The 24,600-nt window shown below is 51.5% G+C and overlaps 1 protein-coding gene and 1 pseudogene across 1 annotated transcript in view; both read right to left on the reverse strand.

Annotated features, from left to right (window-relative positions):
* Window positions 1–20,939, reverse strand: part of LOC134934743 (E3 ubiquitin/ISG15 ligase TRIM25-like) — a 91,508-nt gene extending 70,569 nt beyond the window's left edge. The window contains exon 1 of the mRNA XM_063930106.1: window positions 20,746–20,939. The gene's annotated coding sequence lies outside the window, so the exon portion shown is untranslated. The remainder of the gene's footprint in view (window positions 1–20,745) is intronic.
* On the reverse strand, window positions 14,613–14,728 carry LOC134938817 (U6 spliceosomal RNA; annotated as a pseudogene).
* Window positions 20,940–24,600: the final 3,661 nt, after the last annotated feature.

A 24,600-nucleotide genomic window follows, 5' to 3' on the forward strand; every position in this document is an offset into this window, starting at 1 on the left:
CCATATAGCCTCAAGGGCTATATGTGATGTATTTTTAGCCATAATAAAAGGTATTATACATTTGCTGCCCAGGGCGCCCCCTTCAGCGCCCTGCACCCTCAGTGACCGCTGTGTGTAGTGTGCTGACAACAATGGCGCACAGCTGCAGTGCTGTGCGCTACCTTATGAAGACTGAAAAGTCTTCTGCCGCCTGTTTCTGGACCTTTTCAATCTTCGGCATCTGCAAGGGGGGGCGGCGGCACGGCTCCGGGACGAACCCCAGGGTGAGACCTGTGTTCCGACTCCCTCTGGAGCTAATGGTGTCCAGTAGCCTAAGAAGCCAATCCATCCTGCACGCAGGTGAGTTCACTTCTCTCCCCTAAGTCCCTCGATGCAGTGAGCCTGTTGCCAGCAGGACTCACTGAAAATAAGAAACCTAAAAAACTTTTTCTAAGCAGCTCTTTAGGAGAGCCACCTAGATTGCACCCTGCTCGGACGGGCACAAAAACCTAACTGAGGCTTGGAGGAGGGTCATAGGGGGAGGAGCCAGTGCACACCACCTGATCCTAAAGCTTTATTTTTGTGCCCTGTCTCCTGCGGAGCCGCTAATCCCCATGGTCCTGACGGAGTCCCCAGCATCCACTAGGACGTTAGAGAAAAATGGAGTAAACGCCCCAGCTGAAATTCTTCCGTAGGAGCTTTCTTGGATTCACACCAAGACACATATTTCCTCCAAATACGGTGGTAATGCTTTGCAGTTACTTCTTTCCTAGCCTGAAGAAGTGTGGGAATGACTTCACTGGGAATACCCTTTCGGGTTAGGATTTGGCGTTCAACCGCCATGCCGTCAAACGTAGCCGTAAGTCTTGATACACGCACGGTCCTTGTTGTAACAGGTCCTCCCGTAGAGGAAGAGGCCAGGGATCTTCTATGAGCAACTCCTGAAGATCTGGATTCCAGGCCCTCTTTGGCCAGTCTGGAACAATGAGTATCGCCTGAACCCTTGTTCTTCTTATAATCTTTATCACCTTTGGAATGAGTGGAAGTGGAGGGAACACATTGACCGACGGAAACACCCACGGTGTCACTAGGGCGTCCACCGCTATTGCTTGAGGGTCCCTCGACCTGGAACAATATCTCTGAAGCTTCTTGTTGAGGCGGGACGACATCATATCTATTTGAGGAATTCCCCAACGACTTGTCATTTCTGCAAAGACCTCTTGATGAAGACCCCACTCTCCTGGATGGAGATCGTGTCTGCTGAGGAAGTCTGCTTCCCAGTTGTCCACTCCTGGAATGAAGACTGCTGACAGAGCGCTTGCATGTCTCTCCGCCCAGCGAAGAACTTCTGTGGCCTCTGCCATCGCCGCTCTGATCTTTGTTCTGCCCTGGCGGTTTATGTACGCCACTGCTGTTATTTTGTCTGACTGAATCAAGACGGGCAGACCGCGAAGAAGATGTTCCGCTTGCAGAATGCCGTTGTAAATAGCCCTTAATTCCAGAATGTTTATGTGCAGACAAGCTTCCTGGCTTGACCATTTTCCCTGAAAGTTTCTCCCCTGTGTGACTACTCCCCAGCCTCGGAGACTTGCATCTGTGGTCACCAGGATCCAATCCTGAATCCCGAACCTGTGAACTGTGCAGCCACCACAGGAGGGAGATCCTGGAAGATAGGATTATTTTCCGGTGCATGTCCAGGTGAGACCCGGACCACTTGTCCAACAGGTCCCACTGAAACACCCTGGCATGGAACCTGCCATACTGAATGGCCACGTAGGCCGCCACCATCTTCCCCAGCAAATGAGTGCATTGAAGAATCGATACTCTTGCCGGTTTCAGAATCTGTTTTACCATGTTCTGTATTTCCAGAGCCTTTTCCACTGGAAGAAAAACTAATTCTGTATCCAGAATCATACCCAGGAACGAAAGCCGTGTCATCGGAACCAACTGTGATTTTGGCAAGTTTAGGAGCCAACCATGTTGTTGCAGAATCGTCAGTGAGAGCGCAACGTTTTTCAGCAATTGCTCCTTGGATCTCGCCTTTATGAGGAGATCGTCCAAGTACGGGATAATTGTGATTCCCTGCTTGCGCAGGAGAACCATCATTTCCGCCATAACCTTGGTGAAAATCCTCGGGGCCGGGGACAGACCAAACGGCAACGTCTGAAATTGGTAATGACAATCCTGAACAGCAAACCTCAGGTATGCCTGATGTGGAGGATATATGGGGACGTGTAAGTAGGCATCCTTTATGTCGACCGACACCATAAAATCCCCCTCCTCCAGACTGGGGATCACTGCTCGGAGAGATTCCATCTTGAATTTGAATTTTTTTGGAAAGAAATTGAGGGATTTTAGGTTCAGAATCGGTCTGACTGAGCCATCCGGCTTCGAGACCACGAACAGACTTGAATAAAAGCCCTCCCCTTGTTGTGACGGGGGTACCGTGACAATGACTTGATTTTGACACAGCCTTGGGTTACCATTTCTAAAATCCAAGGATCCAGATCAGAGTGAACCCAGACCTGACTGAAGAGTTTGAGACGAGCCCCCACCGGTGCGGACTCCCGCAGAGGAGCCCCAGCGTCATGCGGTGGATTTGGTAGAAGCCGGGGAGGACTTCTGCTCTTGGGAACTTGCCACAGCCTGCGACCTTTTTCACCTTCCTCTCGCAGCAAGGAAGGAGGACCCTCATCCTTTTTTGTATTTATTGGGGCGAAAGGACTGCATCTGATAGTGGAGCGTTATCTTTTGTTGTGCAGGAACATAACGTAAAAATGATGACTTACCCGCGGTAGCCGTAGATACCAGGTCAGTGAGGCCGTCCCCAAATAAGACACTACCGTTAAACGGTAGAGACTCCATAGTCTTCTTAGAGTCAGCATCAGCATTCCATTGATGAATCCACAATGCCCTCCTAGCCGAGACTGCCATGGCATTGGCCCTTGATCCCAAAAGGCCAATATCCCTTGCAGCTTCTTTTAAATATGCTGCAGCGTCGCTGATATGACCCAAAGTCAAAAGCACGCTATCCCTGTCCAGGGTATCTATCTCAGATGACAAGTTATCTGCCCACTTTTCTATGGCGCTACTCACCCATGCCGAAGCAACGGCAGGCCTGAGTAGCGAACCTGTAGTGATATAAATAGATTTTAGTGTTTTTTCCTACTTACGATCCACAGGATCCTTAAGGGCTGCCGTGACAGGAGACGGAAGCGCCACCTTTTTGGACCGACGCGATAGAGCTTTGTCCACAGTGGTGGTTGACTCCCACTTTTCCCTGTCCCCAGAGGGGAACGGATATGCCACTGGAATTCTCTTGGGAACCAGTACCTTCTTGTCACGATTTTCCCAAGCCTTTTCAAAAAGAGCGTTCAGTTCATGAGAGGGAGGAAACGTTACCTCAGGTTTCTTTCCTTTAAACATAGACCCTTGTATCAGGAACAGCAGGGTCCTCAGTGATATGTAATACTTCTTTTATCGCCACAATCATGTACTGAATGCTCTTAGCCAGTTTAGGATTCAATCTGGCATCACTATAGTCAACACTGGAATCAAGTACGTGTCGGTATCTGTATCTGCTATCTGGGTAAATGCACGTTTCTGTGACCCCGAGGGGGTCTGAGCTTGTGAAAATGCATCCTCCATGGATTTCCTCCATGTCTGGTTCTTAGACTCAGATTTATCTACTCTTTTAGTCAATCGAGCCACATTTGCATTCAAAACACTCAAAACATTTTCCCAATCAGCCGTCGGCAGTGCCGACACGGTCACCCCCACAGTCTTTTCTGTCCCCACTCCAGGCTCCTCCTGGGAAGAGCACTCAGCCTCAGACATGTCGACACACACGTACCGACACCCACACTGGGGCTACAGGAGACCGAACCACAGGAAAGCCTGTTCGAGAAACACAGAGGGAGTTCTGCCAGCTCACAACCCAGCGCCTATCCCGGTTCTGAAGCGTGTAATATACTGCCCAGACCTGTTAGCGCCTTTATATTCAATAAACTAGCACCACATCACCTGTGCCCCCCCCCCCCCTCCCCCATTTTGCACCCTGTTACTTGTACAGTAGTGTGGGAGGCCAGGCTCAGCGTCTCTGCAGCTTCTGTGAAGAGAAAATGGCGCTGGTCAGAGCTGTGAGGGATAAGCCACGCACCCTTAATGGCGCGCTTCAGTCCCGCTTAATTTTACATATTTATACTGGTGGGGGTCTGTATGTAGTGCCCAGGCACTGTATACACTTGTGCCAGTCGCTATTGAGGACTTATGCTGCCCAGGGCGCCCCCCCTGCGCCCTGCAGTGCCGATTGAATGTGGGAGCATGGCGCGCTGCGCGGTACCTCGAAAGCCATCTTCTGCCGTCACTGAAGTCTTCTGATCATCTTCTACTCACCCGGCTTCTGACTTCTGGCTCTGCAAGGGGGTTGACGGCGCGGCTCCGGGAACGAGCATCTAGGCGTACCTAGCGATCAGACCCTCTGGAGCTAATGGTGTCCAGTAGCCTAAGAAGCAGGACCTATCTTCTAGTGAGTAGGTCTGCTTCTCTCCCCTCAGTCCCACAATGCAGGGAGCCTGTTGCCAGCAGGTCTCCCTGAAAATAATAAACCTAGCAAAAGTCTTTTTTCTGAGAAACTCTGGAGAGTTCCTCAGTGTGCATCCAGTCTCACTGGGCACAGAATCTAACTGTAGTCTGGAGGAGGGGGATAGAGGGAGGAGCCAGTTCACACCCCTTTTAAAGTATTAAAGTGCCCATGTCTCCTGCGGATCCCGTCTGTACCCCATGGTTCTTGAAGCATCCCCAGCATCCGCTAGGACGTATGAGAAATACAGTCTTCCCTAACCTTCTACAACCCCCTGGTACCGCACAGGATAGCTGGAATTATGTGGAGGGTAGCGCTCCCTGGCAGCGTCTCTCAGTGATGAACTGCAGGAAGAAAATGGTTCTGGACCGCTCTGAGAAGCTCCGCCCCAAACATGATGCGTCTTCCCGCACTTTACTGGATTATACTGGCCTGAGGTATTATAAACTAGCAGCAGAACTAACGCCCGATAGTAGAAATAATAAGAATTTACTTACCGATAATTCTATTTCTCGGAGTCCGTAGTGGATGCTGGGGTTCCTGAAAGGACCATGGGGAATAGCGGCTCCGCAGGAGACAGGGCACAAAAGTAAAGCTTTCCGATCAGGTGGTGTGCACTGGCTCCTCCCCCTATGACCCTCCTCCAAGCCAGTTAGGTACTGTGCCCGGACGAGCGTACACAATAAGGGAGGAATTTTGAATCCCGGGCAAGACTCATACCAGCCACACCAATCACACCGTACAACTTGTGATCAAAACCAGTTAACAGTATGATAACAGAGGAGCCTCTGAAAGATGGCTTCTTAACAATAACCCGAATTAGTTAACAATAACTATGTACAATTATTGCAGATAATCCGCACTTGGGATGGGCGCCCAGCATCCACTACGGACTCCGAGAAATAGAATTATCGGTAAGTAAATTCTTATTTTCTCTATCGTCCTAGTGGATGCTGGGGTTCCTGAAAGGACCATGGGGATTATACCAAAGCTCCCAAACGGGCGGGAGAGTGCGGATGACTCTGCAGCACCGAATGAGAGAACTCCAGGTCCTCCTTAGCCAGAGTATCAAATTTGTAAAATTTTACAAACGTGTTCTCCCCTGACCACGTAGCTGCTCGGCAAAGTTGTAATGCCGAGACCCCTCGGGCAGCCGCCCAAGATGAGCCCACCTTCCTTGTGGAGTGGGCCTTTACAGATTTAGGCTGTGGCAGGCCTGCCACAGAATGTGCAAGTTGGATTGTGCTACAGATCCAACGAGCAATCGTCTGCTTAGACGCAGGAGCACCCATCTTGTTGGGTGCATACAATATAAACAACGAGTCAGATTTTCTGACTCCAGCTGTCCTTGCAATATATATTTTTAATGCTCTGACAACGTCCAGTAACTTGGAGTCCTCCAAGTCACTTGTAGCCGCAGGCACTACAATAGGCTGGTTCAGATGAAATGCTGACACCACCTTAGGGAGAAAATGCGGACGAGTCCGCAGTTCTGCCCTGTCCGAATGGAAAATCAGATATGGGCTTTTGTAAGATAAAGCTGCCAGTTCTGACACTCTCCTGGCCGAAGCCAGGGCTAGTAACATGGTCACTTTCCATGTGAGATATTTTAAATCCACCTTTTTTAGTGGTTCAAACCAATGAGATTTTAGAAATTCCAAAACCACATTGAGATCCCACGGTGCCACTGGAGGCACCACAGGAGGCTGTATATGCAGCACTCCCTTAACAAAAGTCTGGACTTCAGGAACTGAAGCCAATTCTTTTTGAAAGAAAATCGACAGGGCCGAAATTTGAACCTTAATAGATCCCAATTTGAGACCCATAGACAATCCTGATTGCAGGAAATGTAGGAATCGACCCAGTTGAAATTCCTCCGTCGGAGCACTCCGATCCTCGCACCACGCAACATATCTTCGCCAAATGCGGTGATAGTGTTGCACGGTTACTTCCTTCCTTGCTTTAATCAAAGTAGGAATGACTTCTTCCGGCATGCCTTTTTCCTTTAGGATCCGGCGTTCAACCGCCATGCCGTCAAACGCAGCCGCGGTAAGTCTTGAAACAGACAGGGACCCTGCTGAAGCAAGTCCCTCCTTAGAGGTAGAGGCCACGGATCTTCCGTGATCATCTCTTGAAGTTCCGGGTACCAAGTCCTTCTTGGCCAATCCGGAACCACTAGTATCGTTCTTACGCCTCTTTGCCGTATAATTCTCAATACTTTTGGTATGAGAGGCAGAGGAGGAAACACATACACCGACTGGTACACCCAAGGCGTTACCAGCGCGTCCACAGCTATTGCCTGCGGATCTCTTGACCTGGCGCAATACCTGTCCAGTTTTTTGTTGAGGCGAGACGCCATCATGTCCACCATTGGTCTTTCCCAACGGGTTACCAGCATGTGGAAGACTTCCGGATGAAGTCCCCACTCTCCCGGGTGAAGGTCGTGTCTGCTGAGGAAGTCTGCTTCCCAGTTGTCCACTCCCGGGATGAACACTGCTGACAGTGCTATCACATGATTCTCTGCCCAGCGAAGAATCCTTGCAGCTTCTGCCATTGCACTCCTGCTTCTTGTGCCGCCCTGTCTGTTCACATGGGCGACTGCCGTGATGTTGTCCGACTGGATCAACACCGGTTTTCCTTGAAGCAGAGGTTCTGCCTGGCTTAGAGCATTGTAGATTGCTCTTAGTTCCAGAATGTTTATGTGAAGAGACGTTTCCAGGCTCGTCCACACTCCCTGGAAGTTTCTTCCTTGTGTGACTGCTCCCCAGCCTCTCAGGCTGGCGTCCGTGGTCACCAGGATCCAATCCTGTATGCCGAATCTGCGGCCCTCCAATAGATGAGCACTCTGCAACCACCACAGAAGAGATACCCTTGTCCTTGGAGACAGGGTTATCCGCTGGTGCATCTGAAGATGCGACCCTGACCATTTGTCTAACAGATCCCTCTGGAAAATTCGTGCATGGAATCTGCCGAATGGAATTGCTTCGTAAGAAGCCACCATTTTTCCCAGGACTCTTGTGCATTGATGTACAGACACCTTTCCTGGTTTTAGGAGGTTCCTGACAAGCTCGGACAACTCCTTGGCTTTTTCCTCCGGGAGAAAAACCTTTTTCTGAACCGTGTCCAGAATCATCCCTAGGAACAGCAGACGAGTTGTCGGCATTAACTGGGATTTTGGAATATTCAGAATCCAGCCGTGCTGTTTTAGCACTTCTTGAGACAGTGCTAATCCCCTCTCTAGCTGTTCTCTGGACCTTGCCCTTATTAGGAGATCGTCCAAGTATGGGATAATTAATACGCCTTTTCTTCGAAGAAGAATCATCATCTCGGCCATTACCTTTGTAAAGACCCGAGGTGCCGTGGACAATCCGAACGGCAGCGTCTGAAACTGATAGTTTTGTACAACGAACCTGAGGTACCCCTGGTGTGAGGGGTAAATTGGAACGTGGAGGTACGCATCCTTGATGTCCAAGGACACCATAAAGTCCCCTTCTTCCAGGTTCGCTATCACTGCTCTGAGTGACTCCATTTTGAACTTGAACTTCTTTATGTACAGGTTCAAGGACTTCAGATTTAGAATAGGTCTTACCGAGCCGTCCGGCTTCGGTACCACAAATAGAGTGGAATAATACCCCTTTCCCTGTTGTAGAAGAGGTACCTTGACTATCACCTGCTGAGAGTACAGCTTGTGAATGGCTTCCAAAACCGTCTCCCTTTCGGAGGGGGACGTTGGTAAAGCAGACTTCAGGAAACGGCGAGGCGGATCTGTCTCTAGTTCCAACCTGTACCCCTGAGATATTATCTGCAGGATCCAGGGATCTACCTGCGAGTGAGCCCACTGCGCGCTGAAATGCTTGAGACGACCGCCCACCGCCCCCGAGTCCGCTTGAGAAGCCCCAGCGTCATGCTGAGGCTTTTGTAGAAGCGGGGGAGGGCTTCTGTTCCTGGGAAGGAGCTGCCTGTTGGTGTCTCTTCCCCCTTCCTCTGCCTCGTGGCAGATATGAATATCCCTTTGCTCTCTTGTTTTTAAAGGAACGAAAGGACTGCGGTTGAAAAGTCGGTGTCTTTTTCTGTTGGGGAGTAGCTTGAGGTAAAAGGTGGATTTCCCGGCTGTAGCCGTGGCCACCAAATCTGATAGACCGACTCCAAATAACTCCTCCCCTTTATACGGCAAAACTTCCATATGCCGTTTTGAGTCCGCATCGCCTGACCACTGTCGCGTCCATAAACTTCTTCTGGCCGAAATGGACATAGCACTTACCCGTGATGCCAGTGTGCAGATATCCCTCTGTGCATCACGCATATAAAGAAATGCATCCTTTATTTGCTCTAAAGACAGTAAAACATTGTCCCTATCCAGGGTATCAATATTTTCAATCAGGGACTCTGACCAAGCTACTCCAGCACTGCACATCCAGGCTGACGCTATAGCTGGTCGTAGTATAACACCTGTATGTGTGTATATAATTTTTTGGAAATTTTCCATCCTCCTATCTGTTGGATCTTTAAGTGCGGCCGTCTCAGGAGAGGGTAACGCCACTTGTTTAGATAAGCGTGTGAGCGCCTTATCCACCCTAGGAGGTGTTTCCCAGCGCGCCCTAACCTCTGACGGGAAAGGGTATAAAGCTAATAACTTCTTTGAAATTAGCATCTTTTTATCGGGGGCAACCCACGCTTCATCACATACATCATTTAGTTCTTCTGATTCAGGAAAAACTATAGGTAGTTTTTTCACACCCCACATAATACCCTGTTTAGTGGTACCAGTAGTATCAGCTAAATGTAACGCCTCCTTCATTGCCAAAATCATATAACGTGTGGCCCTACTGGAAAAACAGGATTTTGGTACTTACCGATAAATCCCTTTCTCCGATTCCACAGGGGCCACTGGAGCGTAGTTACAATGGGGATATAGTAGGCAGTAATTGGGAGCTGGCACTTTAAAATTCTCAACCTGTGGCTAGCTCCTCCCCTACTATCTCCCCTCCAAGCCAGTCTACGTAAAACTGTGCCCGATGAGAGATGGAATAAACAAACCTTAAGGTAGAGGAGGTTAATGACGCCCTGTAAACCAGGATAACCCAAACTAAACCTGGAACAGAACCTGACAAAAAACCAGGCTAGCCTGAACTCAACAAGCAGTCATATGGTGATCTGCAAACCGTTAAGCAAAAAACAAGGAGGAACAGCGCTGGGCGGGCGTCCAGTGGCCCCTGTGGAATCGGAGAAAGGGATTTATCGGTAAGTACCAAAATCCTGTTTTCTCCTTCATCCACTAGGGGCCACTGGAGCGTAGTTACAATGGGGACGTCCCAGAGCTCCCAAAAACGGGCGGGAGAGCGCTGCGAGTCCTGTAAAAACTGCTCGGCCAAATTGTGATGCAGAGGCCGCAAAAGTGTCAAACTTGTAGAATTTGACAATAGGAATGTCAGTCCGACCAAGTAGCCGCCCGACAAACTATTTATGGAGACCCCACGGGCAGCCGCCCACAAAGGTCTTACCACGCGCGTTAAGTGCGCTGAAATGGAATACGGAGGCTCCCTAGCAACCTCCAAGAAGACTGTCTGATGGTTAGATGTATCCAACGGCCCAGCGTATGTTGGGACCTCGGCTATTTAGCACGGGAGCATTGTACAGCACCAAGAAGAAAACACTTTGTCGAATAGCCGAAGACCTCTGTAGGGAGAGTCGGCGAGCCATGACAACATTCAAAGAGGACCAAAAAACACTAGTGTCAGATTTGTCGGAAAAATGGACATCCCCTCAGGAAGAAACGACCGCTGAGACCGAAACTCAGCCGGGGGAGATGCCATAGAGCACTCCCTGAAAAAGAGGCCGAACCTACGGCCGCTAGGCTAATCTCTTTTGGAAGAAAACCGAAAAAAACAGAGACCTAAAATTCAGGTCAGTGTGGTATGAAGCGCAGCGGAGCAAAACCTCCCAGAGAAACCAAAGATGACGGCTGAATGGTAACTGAAAGAAGGGGAAAACCCCTTTTATGCTTATTATGTCCGATACAGTTTTCCAAAAGTGGCAAAAGCGAGAAGAGGTAACAGACTTCTGAAATCGGGGCCCGGTAGGCCTAACCAACCTAGGGAACTACTCCCTTCTGAGGTCTCGTGAACAGTCACACGGTTACACGGAACCAGTGTAAGATTGAACAAGGAAAAGTTGTTGAAGTGGACAGTCCAGTCGAGGTAGTAGCATAGGCTCCTCTACTGACAACAGGTGTATCTGTATCTTCAAGACATCTGTGGCCCAACCAGAGCCACCGAGAGGACTAGCACGCATAATCCCCTCCTGTGTTACCGAACCGGAGGTAGAAATTAAAAAGGGAGGCCGGATAGAATAACCAGAAAACTCCCCGGAGCCCTGAGGGCCTCCTCGGCTACTGCCCGAGCTCACGCCCGAGAGTAGTAAAGGGTTAAAAAGTCAGTCAGAACGCCCTGAGGTCGATCCGAAATCTCCGCCCACAGCGGACCAGCTGACAAAACTCCGGGGAATGTTTTCTCCCCCGGGAGTCTGACCTGGTGGCTTGACCCGGAAAGAAGATTGTTGTCCCCCGCTCAGAGAGGGATGTTGTCCCCCGTTCAGAGAGGAATGTTGTCCCCCGCTCAGAGAGGAATGGAGGCGACCACTCCTTGCGTCGCAACTTGACTGAAGGAATAGAGTACCTGGTGCCGAGGAAGGAAAAATCCTCTGACGGACCAAGTTGAGAAACGTCTATGAGGAGCATAAATTGGATCTGTGTTGAACCATAAGCTCCTGGATCCTCCGGATATTCAGAAGCCACCTAATGTACAGAGTGGGAAAGCAGCAGTAGATTGTCCATTTAGGGAACCAACGTCACCTTCTGCCCTTGAAAGAGTTATTCTGTGATCTTCCTGAACTCTGTGGGAGCGGAAGAGATACCGAGAGGAAAGGACTGACAGTGAAAATGAGAATCCTGTAATGTGAATCTGAGAAAAGCCCGTCCAACTGAAATCAGTAAACAGGCATCTCTGAAGACAAGGGACACGTAAAAACTCCCTTTCTTGTTCAAAAAAAAAAAGCAATCACAGACTGAAAGGATTGTAAGGCCAGAATAGGTCTGGCCGAGCCAACTGGCTTCGGAACGTGAGAAGAAAACAAAGGCCTGAGAACTGTCCCGATTCAAATGATATGTGAAAAACAGGGATCAACACTCTTTGCGGTTAGAAGCATATGGAGCGCCGCCTGCAGTATGACTCTTGTCATCGTAAATCGGCCGCCCCCTGCCGAGGGACTCCTGAGATGGTTGTTCCGAAATCTAGTTTGCCCCAGCCTTCTCAGTTCTTCCCATAGGACCACCGACCTGCGCCTACCCTGGGACCCTCCAGGTGGTAGGAAAGTCTGACCTGTAGTGGGTTTATAAGGATGATGCTGAACCTCTGCTTCAGCTCTTTTTTTTTTTTTTTTTTTTTTTTTTTTTTTTTTTGAGATCCCCTGGCGACTGAAATATCGCCCGTGTGGAGTCGAAAGTTTCCGAAGGGTCACGGAAAAATCTAAAGGAAAGACCGGTAACGGTCTGTCTTGGAGCTGGGGCAGTATTAGGAGAAAGCAAAGTGGACTTACCTCCAATGGTTCAAGAAATCCTGCAGAAAGTTCCTTCCCCTGAACCATCTGCCCCGTAGGATTACATGTTCACCTGTCACAGTCGCAGCCCCAGAGGTCGACGGTTTAAGACAGCCCAAGCGAAAATGCAGGGTCCGAGTCTGCAGACGTGGTGACCTTCAAAGATCATAGAGCAGAATCGTGATTCGGACCTGTACCAAAGTATCAATTGATCCTGATGTGAAACATCCTGTAACCTAGAGGACAATTGTTCCACAACCTACCTGTTCCGGACAAGGTAGAAACATGCTGCCGTATATGTCTTCGATGGGTCCCTGAACAAGGTTGCTCAGGAAAACGGCAGCTTGTTGGACCGGCGGTACATCGAGGGGTATATCCTAGAAAGGTTCTGATACCATCTCCTGACGACTGTGGGAAGAGGGTAGGGAAAACAAACATTGTTTGATACCTGATTTTGTGTGTTCGGGTGTCTGACGGCCGCCTACCGGAGCCTGCCCAGCTCATCCGAGACTGGGCCAGTCGCTGTCATTTCGTCATTGGCGTCGAACCCTGATGGACTTGACGTGTCCGCCTCCTTTACCTGCAGTACCAGACGAACTGCTGTATAATGCACCTGGATATTCTGAGACACTGGTTCAGACTCCACAGAAAACAGACATCATTAGTATTGTAACCTGGAAGGTTAGCAAGGTTCCTTTAGAAACCTGGAGAGGTGAAATGACGTACAAGATCTCTGGTTAATAGTGACATTACCTGTATAATCTGAGCTGTTCAACAGGAGTGTCCTGCAGGCGCGTGGAGGGCTCTGCAGATGGCTCCACCGCATACTTCACACCTAAGAGGGAATTCTTTAACTATCCCAGGTGAGAGGAGAAAAGGTGGGTTAAAGAAACACAGCCATATGTAAAGTCTGCACTATAATATATAGTGACCGACATCAAATAAACTTTCTGGAGCAGCGGAGACCTGAACCAGTAGCGCTGCGCTGTGGGACAGGAGTCTTAGCCCTAGGCTATAGGGGCTCCCCTTAAAGTTTCTTTATTTTCAAACCCTGGTCCCCCTGTACAGATACCCGCTACTAGCGTACTGAGCCGCAGCGCTATTTGTCTGATGCCTTACACGCATTCCCCAAATTACAAATAGCATTAGTAACTAGCCAAGGAATAATAAAGGGAAGACCACACTGTATGTAGTGTACCGCTAAATTTAGGTGCACCAGATGTTTCTCGGAGGTTCCGCTGGCTTTTCAAAATGGTGACCAGACTGTGAGAAAAGATGGGGGAAATTGTTATGTGGCAAGGAGGTATTTTGTTATTAGAAAACATTGCGGAAGTGGTTTGTTTTATCTTAAAGATGTATGTGGACACCTCTGTACAAACTACACAAAAGTAGGGCACTGGTAGGAACCAGACCCACGCCCTCCATGCCGCAAGGCAGCAACGCCAACCACCACACCATCCGCACTGCCCTATATACGGCATTGTATGCATATATCTATATACATACCTCCACACATCTATATATATATATATATATTCATACATACACATCTATATATATATATATATATACACACCCACAGTGAATCCAACCCTGTATGTGAACCCATTAGGGTAGATAAATACTGTAGTATATGTATGGTAAATAAATTGTGCACATTTTTGAATCATTATGAGATGAGCCCCAGCTCCTGTAATAGAGCAGGCTCCTGTATGAAATGCCTGTCAGAGGACTCTCCTGCAGGGAGGAATGTCAGCAACTCCCTGCACAGAAAATTTAAAAACCCCCCCTGAGACAGGATTTGTGTCTAGAGGCAGTGAACGCTGCGATCCGCCGCCGGGAGCCCGCTGAGCAAAGCGGGAATAGCCTTCACCCCCACATCCTACCTTTATCCTCCCTGAACAGCCCGGAGAGGGAAGGGAGCTTGCAGCGGCCGGGGAGCGGTGTGACAGTGCAGCGGCGTGTCCTGTAGCGGCCGGGGGACGGAGTGCGCTTAGCCCGCCGAACAGAGCGGGAGTTAGCTCCGCCCCCTCCGCTTCGGCGCCAAATTTAAACCTGCTCTACCATAAGCGGGAAGCGCCCTGTATCTCCCCGGCCGCTTGTAAGCTGTGGCCGGGGAGCGTTTCATGCACCGAGTCCCATGTGACCTTGTGTGCCAGAGTCTGGAGCCTAGCTGTGTGAGCAATAATGACTCACTTTTGCAAATAATAATGTGCTAAGTATGCTCCTTAGACTCTGGCATACAGCTTCTATTCTCACTGTGTATCCCCCGGCTGCCTTCTGCAGCCGGGTAGTGAAGAGCGCTGAGCCCGCTTACAGAGCGGGCTGAAGCTCCGCCCCCCATATAATGGCGCCAAGTTCAAATTATTAAGCGCCTTTGATGCACTCCAGCCTTCTATGACTGGAGTATAGGGGACCATACCTATGTTGAAAACTGAAACTGTTTAATTCTGGTCAGGATTATATGGAACGCTTCAAGAATTTGCATGTCATCCTTGCACAGGGCTCATGCTGCGCAGGGGCTTTGCTAAACTTCTCTATATCGTTCCAATTTAGTGCTGCCGAAGCAAGCACTTCAAACACATGATAAAACATACATCAGTGACAAGGGGGGATGTTTGTACTCACCACACTTTAGGCGTACTCCAACTCGACCCCGAGGCTCCGACACACGCCGCACGCAGCGGTGTCCGGTCCCTTTTGTACTCATCTTCTGATGGAGTGGCCCCGACACGAGCCGCACGCAGCGGTGTCCGGCCATTTTTGATACTCACCGCTGCCATGCTGCCGGAATCTTCTGCTGGATGGAGTGGCCGCGACACGCGCCGCACGCAGCGGTGTCCGCCGACTCAGGAGAGCTCAGTGTCTCCCTCAGCCGGGGCCCATCCCTAGCCGCACGCAGCTGCGATGGGACCCCGCCGGCAGCTCCCACGGTGCAGACTGGCAGTGGCAGAGCTGCCAGTCTGTAAGAAAGAAAAATAAAATAATAAAGAAAAAAGAAAAATTTCTTCAGCTAAACCCAAGTGAACCAGCTCACATCGGGCACATACTAAGACTGGCTTGGAGGGGAGATAGTAGGGGAGGAGCTAGCCACAGGTTGAGAATTTTAAAGTGCCAGCTCCCAATTACTGCCTACTATATCCCCATTGTAACTACGCTCCAGTGGCCCCTAGTGGATGAAGGAGAAATACGGTTGATTCGTCACCGTCGCCACTGGAATCAGTGCCTGTGTCTGGGTCTGTGTCGACCGACTGAGGCAAAGGGCGTTTTACAGCCCCTGACGGTGTTTGAGGCGCCTGGACAGGCACTAACTGATTGTCCGGCCGTCTCATGTCGACAAACGACTGCTTTAGCGTGTTGACACTATCCCGTAATTCCATAAATAAAGGCATCCATTCTGGTGTCGACCCCCTAGGAGGTGACATCCCCATATTTGGCAATTGCTCCGCCTCCACACCAATATCGTCCTCATACATGTCGACACACACGTACCGACACACAGCAGACACACAGGGAATGCTCTTAACGAAGACAGGACTCCACTAGCCTTTGGGGAGACAGAGGGAGAGTTTGCCAGCACACACCAAAAGCGCTATATATGACAGGGATAGCCTTATAATAAGTGCTCCCTGTATAGCTGCTTTTATAATATAATTTTTGCCACTATTTTGCCCCCCCTCTCTTGTTTTACCCTGTTTCTGTAGTGCAGTGCAGGGGAGAGACCTGGGAGCCGTCCTGACCAGCGGAGCTGTGTAAGGAAAATGGCGCTGTGTGCTGAGGAGATAGGCCCCGCCCCTTTTCCGGCGGGCTCGTCTCCCGCTCTTTAGTGTATTCTGGCAGGGGTTAAATATCTCCATATAGCCCCGGAGGCTATATGTGAGGTATTTTTTAGCCAAATAGGTTTTCATTTGCCTCCCAGGGCGCTCCCCTCCCAGCGCCCTGCACCCTCAGTGACTGCCGTGTGAAGTGTGCTGAGAGGAAAATGGCGCACAGCTGCAATGCTGTGCGCTACCTTTAGAAGACTGAGGAGTCTTCTGCCGCCGATTCTGGACCTCTTCATGTTTCAGCATCTGCAAGGGGGCCGGCGGCGAGGCTCCGGTGACCATCCAGGCTGTACCTGTGATCGTCCCTCTGGAGCTGATGTCCAGTAGCCAAGAAGCCAATCCATCCTGCACGCAGGTGAGTTCACTTCTTCTCCCCTAAGTGCCTCGTTGCAGTGATCCTGTTGCCAGCAGGACTCACTGTAAAATAAAAAACCTAAGCTAAACTTTCTCTAAGCAGCTCTTTAGGAGAGCCACCTAGATTGCACCCTTCTCGGCCGGGCACAAAAATCTAACTGGCTTGGAGGAGGGTCATAGGGGGAGGAGCCAGTGCACACCACCTGATCGGAAAGCTTTACTTTTGTGCCCTGTCTCCTGCGGAGCCGCTATTCCCCATGGTCCTTTCAGGAACCCCAGCATCCACTAGGACGATAGAGAAAACCAGTTTTGAGCGTATTTGCACTGGCCCAGGGCGCCCCTCACATCGCCGCCCGTCTACCGCTGAGCCCTCCGGAGCGCAGTGTCTGCACTGCGCTTCCACCCTGTTGCCTCCATACACACCGGCTCCCCGCTTGTCGGTGTCACACTCACCACCGCGATCTTCTGGCTCTGTTAGGGGGTGGCGGTATGCTGTGGGAGTGAGCAGTCGCCTCGTGGACTTGCGATCATCACCCTCAGGAGCTCAGTGTCCTGTCAGCGGAGATAGAGAGCCATTAACTCTTCAGGAAGATGGTTCCTACTCTCCCCTAAGTCCCACGAAGCAGGGAGGCTGTTACCAGCAGCCTTCCTGCACCTAACGTAACTCTAGAAAACAAAAAACTAAGAAAATTCCTAGGAGCTCCCCTAGCTGTGACCGGCTCCTCCGGGCACATTTTCTAAACTGAGTCTGGTGGGAGGGGCATACTATTAAACTCCTAAAGTGCCCATGGCTCCCAAGGGACCCGTCTATACCCCATGGTACTAAATTGGACCACAGCATCCTCTAGAACGTAAGAGAAATAGGAGGAAAAACTGCGTTGGGGTCCCTCATTATCCGATAACAGCAAGCCCACAAGGGGCTCACTGGCGCTCGCACAGCTTTTGGTATGCTGGACCCCAGGATCCCAGCCACTCGTCCTACACCCCGCTGTAGCAGGGAGACACAGTGCGGGGTCCCTCTGCCATAACAATAACGTGCTGCAAACTGGTCAGCCCAGGCCTGGGATCCCTCGAGCACATTAGTATGATCAGTGACATACAAGACACTTCTCCACCAGCTACACATTAGCAGGTGGGGGAGGGGTGAGTGGGGGTATATACAGGGGGAATGGGGCACATTCATTAGCAGGTGGGGGGATGGGGTGAGTGGGGGTATATACAGGGACAGGGGTAATGGGGGCACAGTAGCAGGTGGGGGATGGGGTGAGTGGGGGTATATACAGGGACAGGGGGAATGGGGCACAGTCATTAGCAGGTGGGGGGATGGGGTGAGTGGGGGGCATATACAGGGACAGGGGGAATGGGGCACATTAGCAGGTGGGGGGGATGGGGTGAGTGGGGGTATATACAGGGACAGGGGGAATGGGGCACATTAGCAGGTGGGGGACAAGGTGGGGTATATACAGGGACAATGGGAAACATTAGCAGGTGGGGGACAAGGTGAGGTGGGGTATATACAGGGACAGGGGGAATGGGAAACATTAGCAGGTGGGGGACAAGGTGAGGTGGGGTATATACAGGGACAGGGGGAATGGGAAACATTAGCAGGTGGGGGATGGGGTGAGTGGGGGGTATATACAGGGACAGGGGGAATGGGAAACATTAGCAGGTGGGTGACGGGGTGAGTGGGGGTATATACAGGCACAGGGGGAATGGGGCACATTAGCAGGTGGGGGATGGGGTGAGTGGGTGTATATACAGGGACAGGAGGAATGGGGCACATTAGCAGGTGGGGGACAAGGTGAGGTGGGGTATATACAGGGACAATGGGAAACATTAGCAGGTGGGGGACAAGGTGAGGTGGGGTATATACAGGGACAGGGGGAATGGGAAACATTAGCAGGTGGGGGACAAGGTGAGGTGGGGTATATACAGGGACAGGGGGAATGGGAAACATTAGCAGGTGGGTGACGGGGTGAGTGGGGGTATATACAGGCACACGGGGAATGGGGCACATTAGCAGGTGGGGGATGGGGTGAGTGGGGGTATATACAGGGACAGGGGGAATGGGGCACATTAGCAGGTGGGGGATGGGGTGAGTGGGGGTATATACAGGGACAGGAGGAATGGGGCACATTAGCAGGTGGGGGACAAGGTGAGGTGGGGTATATACAGGGACAATGGGAAACATTAGCAGGTGGGGGGACAAGGTGAGGTGGGGTATATACAGGGACAGGGGGAATGGGAAACATTAGCAGGTGGGGGACAAGGTGAGGTGGGGTATATACAGGGACAGGGGGAATGGGAAACATTAGCAGGTGGGTGACGGGGTGAGTGGGGGTATATACAGGCACAGGGGGAATGGGGCACATTAGCAGGTGGGGGATGGGGTGAGTGGGGGTATATACAGGGACAGGGGGAATGGGGCACATTAGCAGGTGGGGGATGGGGTGAGTGGGGGTATATACAGGGACAGGGGGAATGGGGCACAGTAGCAGGTGGGGGGATGGGGTGAGTGGGGTATATACAGGGACAGGGGGAAAGGGGCACATTAGCAGGTGGGGAATGGGGTGAGTGGGGTATATACAGGGACAGGGGGAATGGGGCACATTAGCAGGTGGGGGATGGGGTGAGTGGGGGTATATACAGGGGGAATGGGGCACATTAACAGGTGGGGGATGGGGTGAGTGGGGGTATATACAGGGGGAATGGGGCACATTAACAGGTGGGGGATGGGGTGAGTGGGGGTATATACAGGGACAGGGGGAATGGGGCACATTAACAGGTGGGGGATGGGGTGAGTGGGGGTATATACAGGGACAGGGGGAATGGGGCACAGTAACAGGTGGGGGGATGGGGTGAGTGGGGTATATACAGGGACAGGGGGAATGGGGCACATTAACAGGTGGGGGATGGGGTGAGTGGGGGTATATAAAGGCACAGGGGGAATGGGGCACATTAGCAGGTGGGGATGGGGTGAGTGGGGGTATATACAGGGACAGGGGGAATGGGGCACATTAGCAGGTGGGGGGATGGGGCGAGTGGGGGTATATACAGGGGGAATGGGGCACATTAGCAGGTGGGAGGATGGGGCGAGTGGGGGTATATACAGGGACAGGGGGAATGGGGCACATTAGCAGGTGGGGGGATGGGGCGAGTGGGGGTATATACAGGGACAGGGGGAATGGGGCACATTAGCAGGTGGGGGGATGGGGTGAGTGGGGTATATACAGGGACAGGGGGAATGGGGCACATTAGCAGGTGGGGGGATGGGGCGAGTGGGGGTATATACAGGGACAGGGGGAATGGGGCACATTAGCAGGTGGGGGGATGGGGCGAGTGGGGGTATATACAGGGACAGGGGGAATGGGGCACATTAGCAGGTGGGGGATGGGGTGAGTGGGGTATATACAGGGACAGGGGGAATGGGGCACATTAGCAGGTGGGGTGAGTGGGGGTATATACAGGGACAGGGGGAATGGGGCACATTAGCAGGTGGGGGGATGGGGTGAGTGGGGTGTATATACAGGGACAGGGGGAATGGGGCACATTAGCAGGTGGGGGGAGGGGTGAGTGGGGGTATATACAGGGACAGGGGGAATGAGGCACATTAGCAGGTGGGGGATGGGGCGAGTGGGGGTATATACAGGGACAGGGGGAATGGGGCACATTAGCAGGTGGGGGGATGGGGCGAGTGGGGGTATATACAGGGACAGTGGGAATGGGGCACATTAGCAGGTGGGGGGATGGGGTGAGTGGGGTGTATATACAGGGACAGGGGGAATGGGGCACATTAGCAGGTGGGGGATGGGGTGAGTGGGGTATATACAGGGACAGGGGGAATGAGGCACATTAGCAGGTGGGGGATGGGGCGAGTGGGGGTATATACAGGGACAGGGGGAATGGGGCACATTAGCAGGTGGGGGGATGGAGTGAGTGGGGTGTATAGACAGGGGGAATGGGGCACATTAGCAGGTGGGGGAGGGGTGAGTGGGGGTATATACAGGGACAGGGGGAATGGGGCACATTAGCAGGTGGGGGGATGGGGTGAGTGGGGTGTATAGACAGGGGGAATGGGGCACATTAGCAGGTGGGGGGATGGGGTGAGTGGGGGTATATACAGGGACAGGGGGAATGGGGCACATTAGCAGGTGGGGGGATGGGGTGAGTGGGGTGTATAGACAGGGGGAATGGGGCACATTAGCAGGTGGGGGAGGGGTGAGTGGGGGTATATACAGGGACAGGGGGAATGGGGCACATTAGCAGGTGGGGTGAGTGAGGGTATATAAAGGCACAGGGGTACAGTAGCAGGTGGTGTGAGAGTACACGGGGAGCAGGTAGGTACAGTGTAGGTGACACACTGGTATAACGCTGGGTAGCGGTAAAAGCAGCGCTGTACCGCCGGGGACTCACCACCGCCCGCCCGCTGTGTCACGGAGTCCTTCCTTCCCGCCGAGTTCACCCGCTGTATCACTCCGCCGGTGCAACGCTTGTCGCTCTGTTGCTGTAGAAGGTGTATCACTCCGCCAGGGCGCCGATCTGTTGCTGTATCACTCCGCCGGGGCGCCACTCTGTCATTACTCACAGGGACTATGCTGATAGCCGGGGAGTCGGAGACAAGCGCTGAACGCGGGCAGATGCGGTCACATGAAGCACTTCCTGCGCTGCTATTGGCCAGGAGGACTGTGGAGCATGCGCAGTAGGAGACGTGGTTGCCTGTCTCAGCTGCAGGTAGTAGGGTGAGTTTTGTCCCTGGGGAGACGTGTTCTTGGGCCCGCTGCCTCCGCTCAGTGTATGTGTAGCAAGGGCCAGTGTACTCACGCAGTCACTGGCCCAGCTACTAGCATTCACGTGCCTACTTACCTGGGATGGCCCGGCGCCGTCCCATGGTGCCGGAGGTAGCGCTGGCTTCGGACAGCACTGGGGACCGGGCCTGGTTGCAGAGTTCGGCGGCGGACGTGGTGGCGGCGGTGATTCGCCACTGCTCCACGTGGGTGATAGCGGCGGGCCTGCATCCTCCGGGACTCGGGCCCCGCCAATCACAGCGCGTTTTTTGAATTTGGCGCCAGCTGTGAGCCCATCACAGCTCACAAGCTGGCGGCCAATCAGGAGTGGCGGCGGCGAGCCAATCCTGGCCCGCCGCGTCATAGCCCTGCCCCTGGCACTGGCTGATATTAGCCAGCGCCGGGCGCGAGGGTTCGGTTCGTCGGCGGGGAAGGAGCAGAGAAAAGCTCCTGATGATGGAAGACGGCGCAGGAAGTCTTGGAGGGCGGCGGTAGTTGCAAAAGAGCTGAGACACACCGCCGCCCGCCGGGGGAAGTACAAAGAGCCAACGCCTGTCGGTCAAGACGTCGGAAGCCCTGGAACAGCTAGTGCAACACAAAAAGGCTTGTACTGGCCACCGCTGCCCAGGTGAAGACTCCAGGAAGCCTGGAGGTGGTGGGAGCCATCCTGCCTCCGGCGAAGACAACGCGGTGGGCGTGGTCGGACCAGGCTTGGTCCAGCCGCGGCCCTTAGGACGGGTAAGTCCAGGTGCTGCCCCTCTCCCCCTTGACCACCAGGGATTCGGGCGCTAGGCCACCAGGCTTAAGGAATGGCCCTGAGTGGCGACAGTAGGCGGGGGGCAAGAAGGGCAATAGGCCCGTACTACTGTACAGGGTTAGGTAGGTGGGCAGCAGGCCCAATAGCAAGTCCTCCAGATAGGCAACAATAGGACGGGGCTATCCAAGGACTGATCATATGGCTACTATCTGAAGACTACCTCAGGCCAGTATAATACAATAAGTGTGGGAAGACGCGCCATTGCATGGGGGCGGGGCTTTAGTGATAGGAGCAGTGTCCAATTGGTGCCGAAGATGTCAAAGCATGCTCCTGAGGAAGCACTTTTTGCCAGCGAAACGCGTTGAGCCCGTTTACCCACCTATGCATCACTCTCCGATAATCATTGGGACTTTGACATCTTCGGCACCAATTGGACACTGCTACTATCACTGGGAAGTTTTTTCCTAACAAAGACAAAAGACCGGATCCACATATACAGCTAGCAATGGACTCTTCCTAAAGCTGATGCCATCACTCATATCCATTGTGGAACTGGTAACTATCTTCTGCTACAGTTAATGCCATCTGGAGACTAAAGACAAGAAATAGATTGAAACAATAACTTGCGCCCTAGCTTCAGCTCGGCAGATCCCCAAAAGAGTAGCACCACTCCTCTATGAATACAATATGCACGAAAAAAGAGGTGATCTCCCAGCGATGCTATGTATAACTTCCTGATCCGTATATGTTCCTGTTCCTCAAAACAAGAACACAATACGCAATATGTCCATTAGCATATAGTTGTACTCTGACAGACTTCCAAAGTCACTCCTCTTAGTGACTGACCTGGGTTAAATGAGATGCATTCACATAACAGTTTCTTTAATGCCGCATGCACTTGACCTTCATCAGCTTATCTACACCATGCTTACCTTTCTTGTAAGCCCTATGTGCGTTGAAAGGTATCTTTTCCGGCCTTTATATCCACACCTTTGTTGTCTCCACTCAAATGGATCCCAATGACAGCGAATAGTAAAAAATATGTATTTATTAAAAAATATACGTACCCACCAGCTTTGTGGGACATAAAAAGACTTACACAATAAAACACAAAACAGCTTTACAAGGTACCCTCTCTCTAAGACCAAAAAAACCACTTCCAATAATACCAGTAGGATGGATGGGGGTAGATGTTCTTAATTTTTGGCAATAAAGAAAAAGTTACCCACAAAGTGCCACCAACCACCGTGGAAGGGTCAGGTCCAGGGTCCCCTTATGGAATGCCAACGCGTTTCGGATTTAATCCTTCCTCAGGGCAACTGAGGAAGGATTATATCCGAAACGCGTTGGCATTCCATAAGGGGACCCTGGACCTGACCCTTCCACGGTGGTTGGTGGCACTTTGTGGGTAACTTTTTCTTTATTGCCAAAAATTAAGAACATCTACCCCCATCCATCCTACTGGTATTATTGGAAGTGGTTTTTTTGGTCTTAGAGAGAGGGTACCTTGTAAAGCTGTTTTGTGTTTTATTGTGTAAGTCTTTTTATGTCCCACAAAGCTGGTGGGTACGTATATTTTTTAATAAATACATATTTTTTACTATTCGCTGTCATTGGGATCCATTTGAGTGGAGACAACAAAGGTGTGGATATAAAGGCCGGAAAAGATACCTTTCAACGCACATAGGGCTTACAAGAAAGGTAAGCATGGTGTAGATAAGCTGATGAAGGTCAAGTGCATGCGGCATTAAAGAAACTGTTATGTGAATGCATCTCATTTAACCCAGGTCAGTCACTAAGAGGAGTGACTTTGGAAGTCTGTCAGAGTAAAACTATATGCTAATGGACATATTGCGTATTGTGTTCTTGTTTTGAGGAACAGGAACATATACGGATCAGGAAGTTATACATGCCATCTGGAGACTGTCCTAGCCGTAACAGAATATGTCCCAGAGGAGAGTGGATATAAAAGGGATTATACCCAGGGGGAATTTATCATCAAAAGTGTTATTAAGAATAATAACAGGAATTTATTCCTGGTTTTTTAATGGTTTATTAAATTGTTATTTTATTCAGCAAACCGTCTTTTTATAATTCTTACAGCCCGCGCTGTCTAAAGTTTCTGTGTCCTGTGCTACAGAGTGTGTATCGTCTCCCGGGGAGACTGGAGGTCATAGGTGGTTACTGCAATGTGCCTCAGTGCTCTACCTGGTGCAGTGTGCCTCAGTGCTCTACCTGGTGCAGTGTGCCTCAGTGCTCTACCTGGTGCAGTGTGTCTCAGTGCTCTACCTGGTGCAGTGTGTCTCAGTGCTCTACCAGGTGCAGTGTGCCTCAGTGATCTCTACCTGGTGCAGTGTGTCTCAGTGCTCTACCTGGTGCAGTGTGCCTCAGTGCTCTACCTGGTGCAGTGTGTCTCAGTGCTCTACCTGGTGCAGTGTGTCTCAGTGCTCTACCTGGTGCAGTGTGTCTCAGTGCTCTACCTGGTGCAGTGTGTCTCAGTGCTCTACCTGGTGCAGTGTGTCTCAGTGCTCTACCTGGTGCAGTGTGTCTCAGTGCTCTACCTGGTGCAGTGTGTCTCAGTGCTCTACCTGGTGCAGTGTGTCTCAGTGCTCTACCTGGTGCAGTGTGCCTCAGTGCTCTACCTGGTGCAGTGTGTCTCAGTGCTCTACCTGGTGCAGTGTGCCTCAGTGCTCTACCTGGTGCATTGTGTCTGTCGCACGCCAGAGG

This window comes from Pseudophryne corroboree, chromosome 6 (assembly GCF_028390025.1).
Source record: "Pseudophryne corroboree isolate aPseCor3 chromosome 6, aPseCor3.hap2, whole genome shotgun sequence".
Lineage (NCBI taxonomy): Eukaryota > Metazoa > Chordata > Amphibia > Anura > Myobatrachidae > Pseudophryne > Pseudophryne corroboree.